The following is a 15988-nucleotide window of genomic DNA, read 5'->3' as shown; positions in this document are numbered from 1 at the left end:
ATTTCACCTTTTCAGCAGGTCAGTTTTGAATCTAGGTACATAGCTAGCTAGCAAGCTTTCTCCCCTTTGTGAACGCAAATACGAGGTTCACTCTTGACACTGACACAAAAAGCAATTCCCATTCTTTAAGTTCACAAAGCAAAAGTAAATGTCCAAGATGTGTATAAGTCTGGGTAAAGTATTAATTGGTAATGACAGTGAGGGAGAAGGCAGAGAAGAAGAGGGTTCACTCCAGTCAAAATGTGTCCACACGGGAATACAGACATAAGCAGACCGATAAGCGGTTCGCCTGCCTTCATGCCTTTCGGACAACGTCTCCCATTGTTAGGGCGGAGACAAGACCATCTCCTAATTATATACAGTATCTATGGAGAGGATGTCATGGTGGTTGCTTGAATGTGGTGGTTGCCTCCTCCCGACCGCCTTCCATTTTTTAAGACATTTATTTTCATTGTTAGAGCGGCTACTAGAGTATCTGGTCAGTATAATGGATAATCTGTGGATAAAGCCAATAAAAACCCTTCTGTCTTTTTGCTTTCTAGGCGTCTTCCCCAGTCCCAGCTTCACCGGAGACTGCCGCGGCACTGTCCACTGCCATGTGGTACAGAACGTCAGATCTCGGTATCCAGGTTTTGCCGCAGTACATGGTGCTGAAATCTCCAATTGCTGCCATTTAGTTACCTTGGCCTTTAACTTTTGTGTGGTAGTGATATTTATTGCCTTTATGTTTTGCTATTGACCTACATTCGTTAGCTTTGTGAATGAGGTTAGCCTGATATTATTTCAATAAAGTGCTCCACATTATCCTATAAGAGTGTAAATATAGAAATTGTGAAGGTAATGAAGCAACTTTGGCTGTTGGACTTGGAGATTGGGATACACTTAAAAAACGGTTCTTGAGAGATTCTTTGAAGTGATTAATGGTTCTATAGTAATGGAGGCTGCTGAGGGGAGGATGGCTCATAATAATGGTTGGAACGTAGCGAATGGAATGGCATCAAACACATAGAAACCATGTAGAGGGAGAGGGTTCTTCTTGAAGAGTGTTCTTTGCTATTCGAAAGGACGCAACAACAACAAAAAATTCTAGTGTTGTGGAAAAACAAAAAAAAGTTAGAAGTTTTGAGCTATATGGTTCTATGTTATGTAGCACTATTTCTATTCAAACAGCACTTTTTTGCTGTTTTTCTCTTGCATATAACACAAGCTGACCTAAACTATTTTCATTTGGGGTTGTCTAATTTTGCTGTTCCTTAATCGTCTTGTTGGCTGAGCAAGAATACTTCTACATGAATACAGCGTCAACAAACACTGATACTTGAGCATACTTACAGTACAGGCACAAAGAAAAATGCTATAAGGAAATTAATCCACATGAAACAGTGTCACACGGTAAGAAAATGACAGAGCAGAACAGCCAACATTATTTGGAATGTTTAAATCTTGTCCCTCTCCAAGTGATTTGTCTCAGCCTCTTGACAAATTTGCAAGCTAGATTAATGAATCAATATGAATCAATACATTCTTTACCTGTGAGGTTTTGATACTCAGCATAGCATCACTCACCTACTCAAACAAAAAAAGTTGAAAGTTGTCAAGTAGAATAGTTGTAAAATCTAGAAAACAAGATAAGCCCTGTGTTTAAATGATGTGCGTGTGTGTGTGTCTAGGGGCCACTGCCCTACAATGATAGGCTATGTTGTCCTAACTCACTCACAGTTCCACATTGTGCCACGCATCTGAAAATAGACACCAAAAGGATGTAGGCTACTTTGCATTTCAGAACCATTCACCAGCGGTTTGAGTCAGCGTTTGAAAAAGCTTCATCAATATTTCATCAACATGGAATCAACCCATTCTCACCATCGACAGAAGCACCTGACGTTCACGAGCGTCGCTCAGCTCTCGGGTGTGCTTTGTTGATAACTTTCTGCGCATGGGCAGTGAAAGGGCCAGTGGATAGTGAAACATTGGGTCGGACAGAATAAATGAATGGCGCACCAAACTGAAGGCCAAAGGAAGTGAAATTGGATGAAAAGTAAATTATGTAGCGTGAATGTTCACGAGAAGTTGTAAAACGAGTTGGATGCACGATTTTTAAAAAATACTTTAAACACTTATTCAACAATGGCATGCTAAACGTTTGTACAACTCTCTGATCCAGGTGAGTCGAATTAATTAGCTAATTATTTTAACTTTCATGCATCATGGTAACTTTTACCTCTTGTCTATATATATAAACATTTGTCTGCCATATAAACGTATTGTAGGCTAAGGATTTCGACATAGACCTATGCCAACATGCTGTGCACGTTTTATTGCACCCAACCGACCACTACACTCATGGTAACGAACCGCAGTACATTTGTTTTTACTTGAGATATTCTGAGTTAGGTCGTCAATAGCTCTCCGACGGATGGTCCTAGGATGATGAGTGATATATCTAGTATAAGATGACTCTAGAGGGCAAGGTACAGCCTTTGTATTTACCTATAGTAAGACTATTACCTTACTAACAGAGTCGAAGAAGGCAATATGCTATCTTCTAGCGCTCAGGTGTTTTTAGGGACCGTCGTAAAGGTGCAATATGAATATTACACATACTGCTTCCAGGTGCTGAATGGACTAACATTTTTTATTAGTAACCTCTAACTACTGTGCTATATTTGACCCATTTACAAGGATACTTTTCAAAAGTTTCCTATCCATGTGAAATGGAGATGTAAAACCACATATGAAGTCACTGACCTCGCTCATCCATGTTACAGTACATTCATTAGAATTCCAGTTCACCACTTACCAGATTTTTAGAGGCATATGTCTTGTGATGGGTAGGTCTGGTGCTGTGTGTTCCTTGACATCTCAAATTAAAGGTACACCTTTTATTTATTTTTTGAATATGACTGGGCTTATCACCACTTTAGGGCACCACAATGGTGCTGCCGACAGAGGGCGGCTTGAGAACGTGTATAACAATGGCATGACACAACTGAGTGATGGAGGTGCAACATATGAATAGGGGAAATATTTGTAGAAAATCTAAGAAAGAAATGCTTTCATAATAAAGGTCAGGGAACACACAATTGTCTGTGGATCTGAAGCCATTATAATTACTAATAATCATATAACTTTCAAATGTGAATTCTAATGGGAGTATCATGGATTAGGGACATCAGTCACTTTGCTACCAGTGCTTTGAGCTATCTAGGTCATGCAAGTAGGCTACAGTAGGTTGTGTATGAGTTAGAAATGTGACCCAATTCAGGAAACTAGGCGTATGCCGCAAGTCAAGACTTCACAGGAGAGCCGTTTTGAATGTAAAAAAGATTTATTTGTCAAATGCGTTTTTTTTGGTTAGAAATGCCTTCTCAAACATGTGAACGTTCAGGTGCCTTAATAACAAACTTGCATGCCATCTGTAAATATGAATAAAATGGTTAAATTGCGAGCCTTGTTAAGCCACAGAAAAAGTTAGCAACCTTCCCACTAGCCATGATTGGCTGAGAGAATGAGTGGGCTGGACATGCCGAGAGAGGAGTTCGGATTGGTCTGCCATAGATTCTCTTCAGTCTGTGTTGGTAATCCTGTCGAACGCGGCTTTTTCTTAAATGTGTAGTTGAACTGCATAAGTGTTGCTCTCCACTTTCTGTAGGATCAAGTTTTGAAATGAGTGATAGCTAACGAGATGGAGAAAACACCTGTCTCCGGATTACATATTCAAACCCAGGGCAACTGTGGCATGGCATTCCTGACAGGGAGATGTGTCCATGCACGATGATGTATATAGGTGAGATTACATGTTTTCTAATTTTGACAGAAAGTTGCTTCATTTCAAGCTGAAGTGTACTGTTAGATAGCTAACGTTAGCTGGCTGGCTCCCTAGCTGACATTATTATTCATTTCCCAGAGCCGTTTGCTGTTCTAGTTAGAGCCTAAAGTTAGCTAGCTAACATTAAACTTGGTTGGTTAGCTCCCAGCACTGTGGCATTGTTGGCACTGTTCATTGTTGTTTAACTAGCTAAAGTTAGCTGGCCGGCTTGTTAGCTAAAGTGACGTGTGTACAACACCCGTTGAATATGGCCGGTGTCAGTAAACGTCTGCAACAAAACAAAATTAAATTGTTGCCAGCAGAGCTGGTTAGGCTGTTTTCATGTTATCCAGAGGTAACCAAATCATGAGCCAGAGCGTCAAGTGTGTGCTTTGAGAGCAAAACGAGATGGGTGGGGCTAAAGCTTAAGAGGGTGTGAACAATGCTGAATGGGTGTAGACAAAGAAGAGCTCTAAACTAGATAGCAAAACTTTCAAAGATGATTTTCTCAAAAGTGAGTTTACCAGTTGATCAACTTTCAAAGAGGAATTACTTTCCCATTGTTCCTCAAATGCAGTGTATGATATACCATGTTGTAGCTCTGAGTCTCTACTTTTATCTAATGTAAAAAAACACAATTTCGAATTTTGCTACATAAGACCGAATCCAAGTGGTGAGTCATAAATATCATAGGCCTGTGTTTTTTTTGCTCTATTTTTACATGTCATCGTTTATTTTAAAGGATTGCTATTTTAAAATGTAATTGTTGTGGGAGAAAACATAATTGGTGGAAGAGTGGGGTAACTAGATCACTAGATAATTTCAATTGTTAGAAATACGTATGTTTAGCTGATTGCACTTTTAAGACGGTCCCTTAGCCTGGAGCGCATAATATTCACCTATTAAAACCAACTAAAGTCTGTTTTTGAAAACATATGGGGAAGGGAGGGAAAATTCGGTACCTTGCTCTCTATCGTCATCTGATTCTAGGTAAACTCTGCAAAAAAAAGAAACATCCTCTCAATGTCAACTGCGTTTATTTTCAGCAAATTTAACATGTGTAAATATTTGGATGAACATAACTACATTCAACAACTGAGACATAAACTGAACAAGTTCCACAGACGTGATTGAAATTGAATAATGTGTCTGAACAAAGGGCGGGGGGTCAAAAGTAACAATCAGTATCTGGTGTGGCCACCAGCTGCATTAAGTACTGCAGTGCATCTCCTCATGGACTGCACCGGCTTTGCCAGTTCTTGCTGTGAGATGTTACCCCACTCTTCCACCAAGGCACCTGCAAGTTCCCAGACATTTCTGGGGGGAATGGCCCTAGCCCTCACCCTCCGATCCAACAGGTCCCAGACGTGGTCAATGGGATTGAGATCCGGGCTCTTCGCTGGCCATGGCAGAACACTGACATTCCTGTCTTGCAGGAAATCACGCACAGAACGAGCAATATGGCTGGTGGCATTGTCATGCTGAAGGGTCATGTCAGGATGAGCCTGCAGGAAGAGTATCACATGAGGGAGGAGAATGTCTTCCCTGTAACGCACAGCGTTGAGATTGCCTGCAATGACAACAAGCTCAGTCCGATGATGCTGTAACACACCGCCCCAGACCATGACGGATCCCCCAAATCGATCCCGCTCCAGAGTACAGGCCTCGGTGTAACGCTCATTCCTTCGACGATAAACGCAAATCCGACCATCATCCCCGGTGAGACAAAACCGCGACTCATCAGTGAAGAGCACTTTTTGCCAGTCCTGTCTTGTCCAGCGACGGTGGGTTTGTGCCCATAGGCGACGATGTTGCCGGTGATGTCTGGTGAGGACCTGCCTTACAACAGGCCTACAGTCCAGCTTCTCTCAGCCTATTGCGGACAGTCTGAGCACTGATGGAGGGATTGTGCGTTCCTGGTGTAACTCGGGCAGTTGTTGCCATCCTGTACCTGTCGCGCAGGTGTGATGTTCGGATGTACCGATCCTGTGCAGGTGTTACACGTGGTCTTCCACTGCGAGGACGATCAGCTGTCTGTCCTGTCTCCCTGTAGCGCTGTCTTAGATGTCTCACAGTACGGACATTGCAATTTATTGCCCTGGCCACATCAGCAGTCCTCATGCCTCCTTGCAGCATGCCTAAGGCACGTTCAGATGAGCAGGGACCCTGGGCGTCTTTCTTTTGGTGTTTTTCAGAGTCAGTAGAAAGGCCTCTTTAGTGTCCTATGTTTTCATAATTGTGACCTTAATTGCCTACCGTTGAAAGCTGTTAGTGTCTTAACGACCGTTCCACAGGTGCATGTTCATTAATTGTTTATGGTTCATTGAACAAGCATGGGAAACTGTGTTTTAAACCCTTTACAATGAAGATCTGTGAAGTTATTTGGATTTTTACGAATTATCTTTGAAAGACAGGGTCCTGAACAAGGGAATTTTCTTTTTTGCTGTGTTTATATCATTCTAGGACCTTCTGTCGAAGAGAGAAGTCAGAATATCAAACCAATAAAAAAAATGTTTTTACTTTGGCCTGAAACTTTACAAAAGTATTCTTCCCCAATTATGCTATTCTCCTATTTCTATTTTTTATTGGACCAGTGAATCATACCTCAATCTACGTCACTGCAAGCCATGCATATTCATTTAGTGTTTGGACTGAGCGGCTGAGAATGATGGCTGTGATGGGCTATTATGGTCTAAAAAGGTTTGATCGATGGATGGATAGAGAAGATAAGAAATAGGACTATTCTGTACCAGTCCCCCAAATCCAGGTAATCCATAGATCTGGCAAAATTGTTCCTGGTTGTAATTTGTACCAAGTAGAGATAATCTCACACATCAAAGCATTCATGCACTGGTCTGGTTAGAGATTTCTGAGAAACCATAGTGTAGAAGTATTTTGTAGGACTTTAATTGGACATTTAGTCTTGAGAAATGTATTTTGTTTTAAACAATGTGAAATCATTCCTCTTTGCATTTAGCAAGGCTTAAGTGGGATTACTTCCAGGGCTGGGACTTTGACATCCAGTCACATATGCATGGTTTATAGTTACACGCTTTCTGACAACCAGGTCTCCTTTACAGTGTCTCTTATCTGTGTCAGGAGCTCGTTCATTTTGGATCACAGTGAAAGATTAGACTGTAGTCAGGAAGTTTCAACATTGTTTCAGTCACAAGGAAATTAAAACGACTTGGAGAGCAGCTCAGAAACATTCAGGATCCACTGTCCTAGAGTGCTGTGTAGAGTTCTAAAGGCTTGGTGTGTGTGTGTGGTGTTGGTTGTTCAGCCTCCTCAGCTCAGTGTCTGTTATAAAGGCCCACTCAGAGAAAGGCCCTCTCAGGTTTCTGCCCTCACAGCAGAGACTGGGCCAGGGAGGGATCACCTTGGCAACAGGGCTTCCGTGTCTACCAGTGTGCTGAATGGGAACATCCTCGCTGAGGGAGAGCGAGATAAAATAGGTGCTGGAGGTCTTTTCTCAGGACATTATCAGCATGAAGCCTTGTCCTTGTTCTCTGCCATTTCCTCCCCCTCTTTCCTCTGTCATTTGTCCCTCTCTCATTCAGTTTGTTCGTCCTTCTTTTCATCCCATTCCCTATAACTTCTTTTCAACTTCGTTTCGCCTCGTACCTAAGAACAGCCCTTAGCCGTGCTATATTGGCAAATATACCACACCACCTCAGACCTTATTGCTTAAATGTACCACGGCTAAGGGCTGTTCTTATGCAGGACGAGAAGTGTAGTGCCTGGATACAGCACCCAGTTTATAATATATTGGTTATTATAAACTGGTTACCAACATTAATAGAACAATAAACAAGTATCTATGCATCATACCCGTGATATATTGTCAAGACTCAAACTTGAATTCATGTTCCAGCTGTGTGGTGCCCACCAAAGCCTCCCTCCCAGTACATTCTATGCTTGCTTCGAGGCAGACCAGATTCTTTCGCTCTCCAAGGCTGACGTGAGGAAAACTCTCCAAAAGTGAATACTCACAAAGCCGCCGTCCCAGATGGCATCCCTGGTCGTGTCCTCAGTGTTCTGACAAGCTTGCAGACATCTTCTCTGAGATCTTCAACCTGTCCCAGGCTGTAGTCCTCACCTGCTTCAAGGAGACCATCGTCACAGTGCCCAAGGAAAAACAAGGTGACATGCCCAAATGACCCGGACATCATGAAGTGCTTCGAGAGGCTGGTCATGGCCCACATCAAGGCTTGCATGGCAGGCACACTGGACAACTCCAATTTGACTACCGTTCCAACAGATCCATGGAAAATTCCCATCGCTATTCACACAGCAGTAACGCATATGGACAAGAGAAACACCTATGTGAGAATGCTGTTCATTGACTACAGTTCAGCATTCAACAGTATTGTTCCCACCAAGCTCAGATCCCTGGGTCCGGACACCACCCTCTGCAACAACTGGATCCTGGACTTTCTGACGGGCAGACCACAGGCTGTGAGGATTGGCAACAACATCTCATCCACACTGACTCTTACCACAGGGGCCCCCCAGGGGTGTGTCCTCTGCCCTCTGCTGTGCTTCCTGTTCACACACGACAGCGTGGCTTTGCACAAAACCAACTCAATCATCAAGTTTGCTGATGACGCCAAGGTTGTAAGGCCTGATAACCAACAACAACGAATCAGCCTATAGGGTGGAGGGAAGTGAACTGGCATTGTGGTGCCAGGACACAAACTTTGCCCTCGACGTCAGAAAAACGAAATAATTGATTGTTACACAGGAGCGAACATGCCACGATCGAACATCAACAGGACTGCAGTATAGAGAGTCAGCAGTTTTGAGTTAATCTGCGTCCACATCACTGAGGACTTGACATGAACCAACAACACCACCACTATTGTCAAGAGGGCGCAACAGCGTCTTCTTCCTAAGGCAACTGAAGAAATTCTCTCCAAATAATACAGCTGCACCATCAAGAGCATCCTGGCTGGTTGCATCATGGCCTGGTGTGAGAATTGCTCCGTCCACGACTGCAAGGCCCCCCAGCAGGTGGTGAAGATGGCCCAGTACATCACTGGTACAGTGCTCCCACCCCTCCAGGACATCTACTGGAAACGGTGCCTGAGGAAGGCCCACAGCAAAATCAAGGAACCCACACACCAGCCACGAGCTGTTCACTCCCTTAACGTCGGGCAGACGCTATCGGAATATGAGGTCTGATACCAACAGGTTCAGAACCTGATTCTATCTACAAACCATCACACTGCTGAAGACGAACTGGACTGACCAACTGCTCTGATTCTCCGGACCTTACCGCACTCACGCACGCACGCAGACACACATACAGTACCAGTCAGAAGTTTGGACACACCTACACATTCAAGGGTTTTTCTTAATTTTTTACTATTTTCTACATTCTAGAATAATAGTGAAGACATGAAAACTATGAAAAATCTAATCAAACTTTATTTGTCACATGCGCCGAATACAACATGTATGGTGGGAACATTACTGTGAAATGCTTACTTACAAGCCCTTAACAGTGCAGTTCAAGAAAAAGTTAAAATATTTACCAAATAAACTAACTCAATAAAATAACAATAACGAGGCTATATACAGGGGGTACCGGTACAGAAGTACAGGTTAGTCGAGGTAATTTGTACATGCAGGTAGGGGTGAAGTGCATAGATAATAAACGGCATGTAGCAGCAGTGTAAATCATTTATTTTTAAATGGGGGGGTCGTCGCTGTAAATAGTCGGTGGGCATTTGATTAATTGTTCAGTAGTCTTATGGGTTGGGGGGTAGAAGCAGTTAAGGAGCCTTTTGGTCCTAAACTTAGCGCTCCGATACTGCTTGTCGTGCGGTAGCTGAGAGAACTGTCTATGACTTGGATTAGAGGTCGACCGATTAATCGGAATGGCCGATTTAATCAGGGCCGATTTCAAGTTTTCATAACAATCGTAATCGGTATTTTTGGCCACCAATTTTCCTATTTCTATTTTATTTTTTAAATATTTTATATAAAAATATATATTTTTAAATAATAATAATAATCATAATCATTATTATTATATATATATTTTTTTTTAGACCTTTATTTAACTAGGCAAGTCAGTTAAGAACACATTCTTATTTTCAATGACGGCTTTGGAACGGTGGGTTAACTGCCTTGTTCAGTGGCAGAACGACAGATTTTTACCTTATCAGCTTGGGGATGCAACCTTATGGTTAACTAGTCCAACGCTCTAACCACCTGCTTTGCACTCCACGAGGAGCCTGCCTGTTACGCGAATGCAGTAAGAAGCCAAGGTAAGTTGCTAGCTAGCATTAAACTTATCTTATAAAAAACAATCAATCAATCATAATCACTAGTTAACTACACATGGTTGATATTACTAGTTTATCTAGCCTGTCCTGCGTTGCATATAATCGATGTGGTGCGCATTCGCGAGAAAGGACTGTCTTTGCTCCGACGTGTACCTAACCATAAACATCAATGCCTTTCTTAAAATCAATACACAAGTATACATTTTTAGACCTGCATATTTAGTTAATATTGCCTGCTAACATGAATTTCTTTTAACTAGGGAAAATGTGTCACTTCTCTTGCAAACAGAGTCAGGGTATATGCAGCAGTTTGGGCCGCCTGGCTCGTTGCGAACTGTGAAGACTATTTCTTCCTAACAAAGACAGCCGACTTTGCCAAACGTGGGGTGATTTAACAAAAGCGCTTTTGCGAAAAAAAGCACAATCGTTGGACTGTCTTTGCTCCGACGTGTACCTAACCATAAACATCAATGCCTTTCTTAAAATCAATACACAGAAGTATATCTTTTTAAACCTGCATATTTAGCTAAAAGAAATTCATGTTAGCAGGCAATATTAACCAGGTGAAATTGTGTCAGTTCTCTTGCGTTCCTTGCACGCAGAGTCAGCGTATATGCAACAGTTTGGGCCGCCTGACTCTTTGCGAACTAATTTGCCAGAATTGTACGTAATTATGACATAACATTTAAGGTTGTGCAATGTAACAGGAACATTTAGACTTATGGATGCCACCCATTAGGTAAAATACGGAACGGTTCCATATTTCACTGAAAGAATAAACGTTTTGTTTCCGGATTCGACCATATTAATGACCTAAGGCTCGTGTTTCTGTGTGTTATTATGTTATAATTAAGTCTATGATTTGATAGAGCAGTCTGACTGAGCGATGGTAGGCAGCAGCACGCTCGTAAGCATTCATTCAAAATAGCACTTTTGTGCGTTTTGCCAGAAGCCCTTCGCAATGCATTGCGCTGTTTATGACTTCAAGCCTATCAACTCCCAAGATTAGGCTGGTGTAACCGATATGAAATGGCTAGCTAGTTAGCCGGGTGCGCGCTAATAGCGTTTCAAATGTCACTCGCTCTGAGACTTGGTGTAGTTGTTTCCCATGCTCTGCATGGGTAACGCTGCGTCGACGGTGGCTGTTGTCTTTGTGTTCCTGGTTCGAGCCCAGGTAGGAGCAAGGAGAGGGACGGAAGCTATACTGTTACACTGGCAATACTAAAGTGCCTATAAGAACATCCAATAGTCAAAGGTATCTGAAATACAAATCGTATAGAGAGTAATAGTCCTATAATAACTACAACCTAAAACTTCTTACCTGGGAATATTGAAGACCCATGTTAAAAGGAACCACCAGCTTTCATATGTTCTCATGTTCTGAGCAAGGAACTTAAACGTTAGCTTTCTTACATGGCACATAATGCACTTTTACTTTCTTCTCCAACACTTTGTTTTTGCATTATTTAAACCAAATTGAACATGTTTCATTATTTATTTGAGGCTAAATTGATTTTATTGATGTATTATATTAAGTTAAAATAAGGGTTCATTCAGTATTGTTGTAATTGTCATTATTACCCCCTCCCCAAAAATCGTCCGATTAATCGGCAGTGGATTTTTTTGACCCGACATTAATCGGTAGCGGTATCGGCGGCGAAAAATCGTAATCGGTCGACCTCTAACTTGGATGTCTCGAGTCTTTGACAATTTTTTGGGGCCTTCCTCTGACACCGCCTAGTGTGTATATAGTTCCTGGATGGCAGGAAGCTTGGCCCCTGTGATGTACTGGGCTGTACGCACTACCCTCTGTAGCGCCTTACGGTCAGATGCCGAGTAGTTACCATACCAGGCGGTGATGCAACCGGCCAGGATGCTTTCGATGGTGTAGCTGTAGAACCTTTTGAGGATCTGGGGACCCATGCTAAATCTTTTGTCTCCTAAGGGTGAAAAGGTGTTGTTGCCCTCTTCATGACTGTCTTGATGTGTTTGGACGATGATAGTTCGTTGGTGATGTGGACACCAAGGAACTGGAACTCTCGACCCGCTCCACTACAGCACCGTTGATGTTCGGCCCGCATTCTGCTGTAGTCCACGATCAGCTCTTTTGTCTTGCTCACATTGAGGGAGAGGTTGTTGTCCTGGCACTACACTGCCAGGTCTCTGACCTCCTTTCTATAGGCTGTCTCATCGTTGTCGGTGATCAGGCCTACCACTGTGATGTCGTCAGCAAACTTAATGATGTTGGAGTTGTGTTTGGCCACGCAGTCGTGGGTGAACAGGGAGTAAACCAGGGGACTAAACACACACCCCTGAGGGGCCCCAGTGTTGAGGATCAGCGTGGCAGTTGTTGTTGCCTACCATTACCACCTGCGGGCGGGCCGTCAGGAAGTCCAGGATCCAGTTGCAGAGGGATGTGTTTAGTCCCAGGGTCTTTAGCTTAGTGATGAGCTTCGTTGGCACTATGGTGTTGAATGCTGAGCTGTAGTCAATGAACAACATTCTCACGTAGGTGTTCCTTTTGCCCCGGTGGGAAAGGGCAGTATGGTGTTCAATTTGATATTGCGTCATCTGTGGATCTGTTGGGGTGGTATGCGAATTGGAGTGGGTGTAGGCGTATATGGGAGGATGCTGTTGCTGTGAGTCATGACCAGCCTTTCAAAGCACTTCATGGGAAAGGGAAAGGGGGATACCTAGTCAGTTGTCCAACTGAAATGTGTCTTCTGCATTTAACCCAACCCCTCTGAATCAGAGAGGTGCGCGGGGCTGCCTTAATCGAAATCCACGTCTTCGGCGCCTGGGGAACAGGGACAGAACGACAGATTTTTACCTTATCAGCTCGGGGATTCAATCCAGCAACCTTCCAGTTAATGGCCCTGGCTACCGACGTGAGTGCTACGGGGAGGTAATCATATAGGCAGGTTGCCTCCGCTTTCTTTGGCACAGGTACTTTGGTGGTCTGCTTGAAATATGTAGGTATTGCGGACTCGGTCAGGGAGAGGTTGAAAATGTCAGTGAAGTCACTTGCCAGTTGGTCCGCGCATGCTTTGAGTACATGTCCTGGTAATCCGTCTGGCCCCGCGGCATTGTGAATGTTGACCTGTTTAAAGGTCTTGCTCACATCGGCTATGGAAAGTGTGATCACACAGTCATCCAGAACAGCTGGTGCTCTCATGCATGCTTCAGTGTTGCTTGCCTCGAAGCGAGCATAAAAGGCATTTAGCTCGTCTGGTAGGCTCGCGTCACTGGGCAGCTCGTGGCTGGGTTTTCCATTGTAGTCCGTAATAGTTTTCAAGCCCTGCTTGTTTGATGGTTCGTCTGAGGGCATAGCAGGATTTCTTATAGCGTCCGGATTAGTGTCTCACTCCTTGAATGCGGCAGCTCTAGCCTTTTGCTCGATGCGGATGTTGCCTGTAATCCATGGCTTCTGGTTGGCATATGTATACACTGTCACTGTGGGGACGACATCGTCGATGCACTTATTGATGAAGCCGATGATTGAGGTGGTATATTTCTCAATGCCATTTGATGAATCCCGGAATATATTCCAGTCTGTGCTAGCAAAAGAGTCCTGTAGAGAAGCATCCATGTCTTCTGACCACTTCCGTATTGAGCGAGTCACTAGTACTTCCTGCTTTAGTTTTTGCTTGTAAGCAGGAATCAGGAGGATAGAATTATGGTCAGATTTGCCAAATGGACAGCGGCGGAGAGCTTTGTATGCATCTCTGTGTGTGGCGTAAAGGTGGTGTCATGACGTTGGCCTCTTTGAGTACAGCGAGGACAGTTGACCCCCTCCCCCCCTTTGCACCATCCCCCAACCTATCTTCCCCCACCCAGTCCCTGTGTGAAGGAGTGGTAAAATTCCAGGAGAGTCTCTGGCCACATGGCCCATAGAGAGACACAGGAAATTCTTCCAACTCACAGAATTGGGGAGCCAAGCGACATTTGTGTTCTGGAGAAGGTATGGAAGATTGGTGAAGAATCCAGCTACGAACTGGTCCGCTTGGTACAATGTTGTGATACTCAGAAGAGACATATAGCCATATTACCATAAAACTGTTTAGATAATAGCCTCAGCTTGAGACTTGCATCCACATGGTTGTATAGAATGTATTAATAAGGATAAAGCTATTTGTAATACATTGAGATGCTATGTACTGATGTTAATGTGATAAGCTTGGTACAGAAATCCAATTCTAACTCAGTCATCGGCACGCCCCCCAGGGACACAGACAGGACCAGGCGTCATTTGACAAGCCTGTTCTATGGTCACTATAAAACACACCCTGATTTACATTTCTAACAGACCAGGCCTCCACTCCATTGCGAGAAGTTGGCCAATAGGTTTGACCATCCAACCCATCTACTGAAAGTGAACCATACCACGTGGTTAACTTTTAGACTATTGATACCGACAGAATAAGAACAAGTCTTTGATACTAATTATTAGTCTGCAGCTAAGTAAATTATATCATTGAACGCGAAGACCAACGAAACATCCATTCTATGACGACATTAATGAATGTCGCTTTGAAAGATCCATTCTAACCGAGAGAGAGAGAACTCTCCAACCAAACGACGCTCCAACAAGGATCCCGACGACACACTGAGCGTAAATACATATTGATTGCAATTGTTCTCAAATGAGTGAGCGTTCATGTGCAAAGGATTAGCATGTCAATTGTTAATATTAATGAACTTTGTGTCCTCAGCTGACCGTTTATGACCCTTTGTTAACAAGACACCAGCCATGCCTGTTTAGACCACTAGGGCACATTACTCTACCAATTCTTTGTGATGATAATTACTGTTTGTATACTTTCTGTGAATTAATTAGTTTAGTAAATAAATTATTTTAAGACAATTGATGTATGGATGACTCTTAGTAAAGACTGGGTTCGTGCAGATACAACAATTTACGACGTTTGGAATGAGACTGGACGCGAGGTAAAATACACCATTTAAACCAGAAGATAATCGGCCTATACTATAATAGAATATAATATAGGAAAGTTATATTAGGAAAATTATAACTTTGTAATCTGACTATTTTCCTTGGTGCCCCGATCTCCTAGTTAATTACAATTAAACGATGAATCAGTTTGATCGCGTGATAATAATTACAGGGAGTTAATTGATAAACGTGTCTTCAGTTTAATGGTACCCCAAAGACACGACAGTGGTCTAGAATGTTTTTCCCCCTCTGGTTGCACATGTGACATGCAGGTAGAAATGAGGGGAAAATGGATTTAACGTCCCCGGCCATTAGGAGCTCTGCTTCTGGATGAGCATTTTTTCGTTTGCTTATGGCCTTATACAGCTGGTTGAGTGTGGTCTTAGTGCCAGCATCGGTTTGTGGTGGTAAATAGACAGCTACGAATAATATAACTGAGAACTCTCTTGATAGATAGTGTGGTCTACAGCTTATCATAAGGCACTCTACCACAAGGAAGCAATACTTAGAGACTTCATTAAAATTTAACACCGTGCACCAGCTGTTGTTGACAAATAGATGCACACCCCCGCCCCTCATCTTACCAGACATAGCTTCTCTGTCCTGTTGGTGCATGGACAATCCCGCTATATTATCCATGTCTTTCTGCTACGACTCGGTGAAACATAAGATGTTACAGTTTTTAATGTCCTGTTGGTAGTATAATCTTGATCGTAGGTCATCCATTTTATTTTCCAATGATTGCACGTTGGTCAATAGAACTGGTGGCAGTGGGGGTTTACTCACTCACCTACGAATTCTCAGAAGGCAGCCAGATCTCCGCCCCCTTTGTCTCTGTCTTTTCTTCACGCTGTTAGGTTCTAATTCTTAGAGTAGAAAAAACTCAACGGACACTATGAAAGCTTAAACAAGTTTAATTCTTCCCAGAGGGTC

General features: G+C 43.1%; 1 protein-coding gene across 2 annotated transcripts in view; it reads left to right on the top strand.

Moving 5' to 3' along the window:
• The first annotated feature begins 1866 nt into the window (after positions 1 to 1866).
• LOC106569472 (KN motif and ankyrin repeat domain-containing protein 1) overlaps positions 1867 to 15988 on the top strand; it is a 30133-nt gene continuing 16011 nt past the window's right edge. For both annotated transcript variants that reach the window (XM_014140872.3, XM_014140853.3), the window contains exon 1: positions 1867 to 2164. The gene's annotated coding sequence lies outside the window, so the exon portion shown is untranslated. The remainder of the gene's footprint in view (positions 2165 to 15988) is intronic.

Source organism: Salmo salar, chromosome 01 (genome assembly GCF_965601325.2).
Source record: "Salmo salar chromosome 01, fSalSal1, whole genome shotgun sequence".
Lineage (NCBI taxonomy): Eukaryota > Metazoa > Chordata > Actinopteri > Salmoniformes > Salmonidae > Salmo > Salmo salar.
Note: the sequence above shows the minus strand (reverse complement) of the source record. Positions and strands in the feature narration are given on the sequence as shown.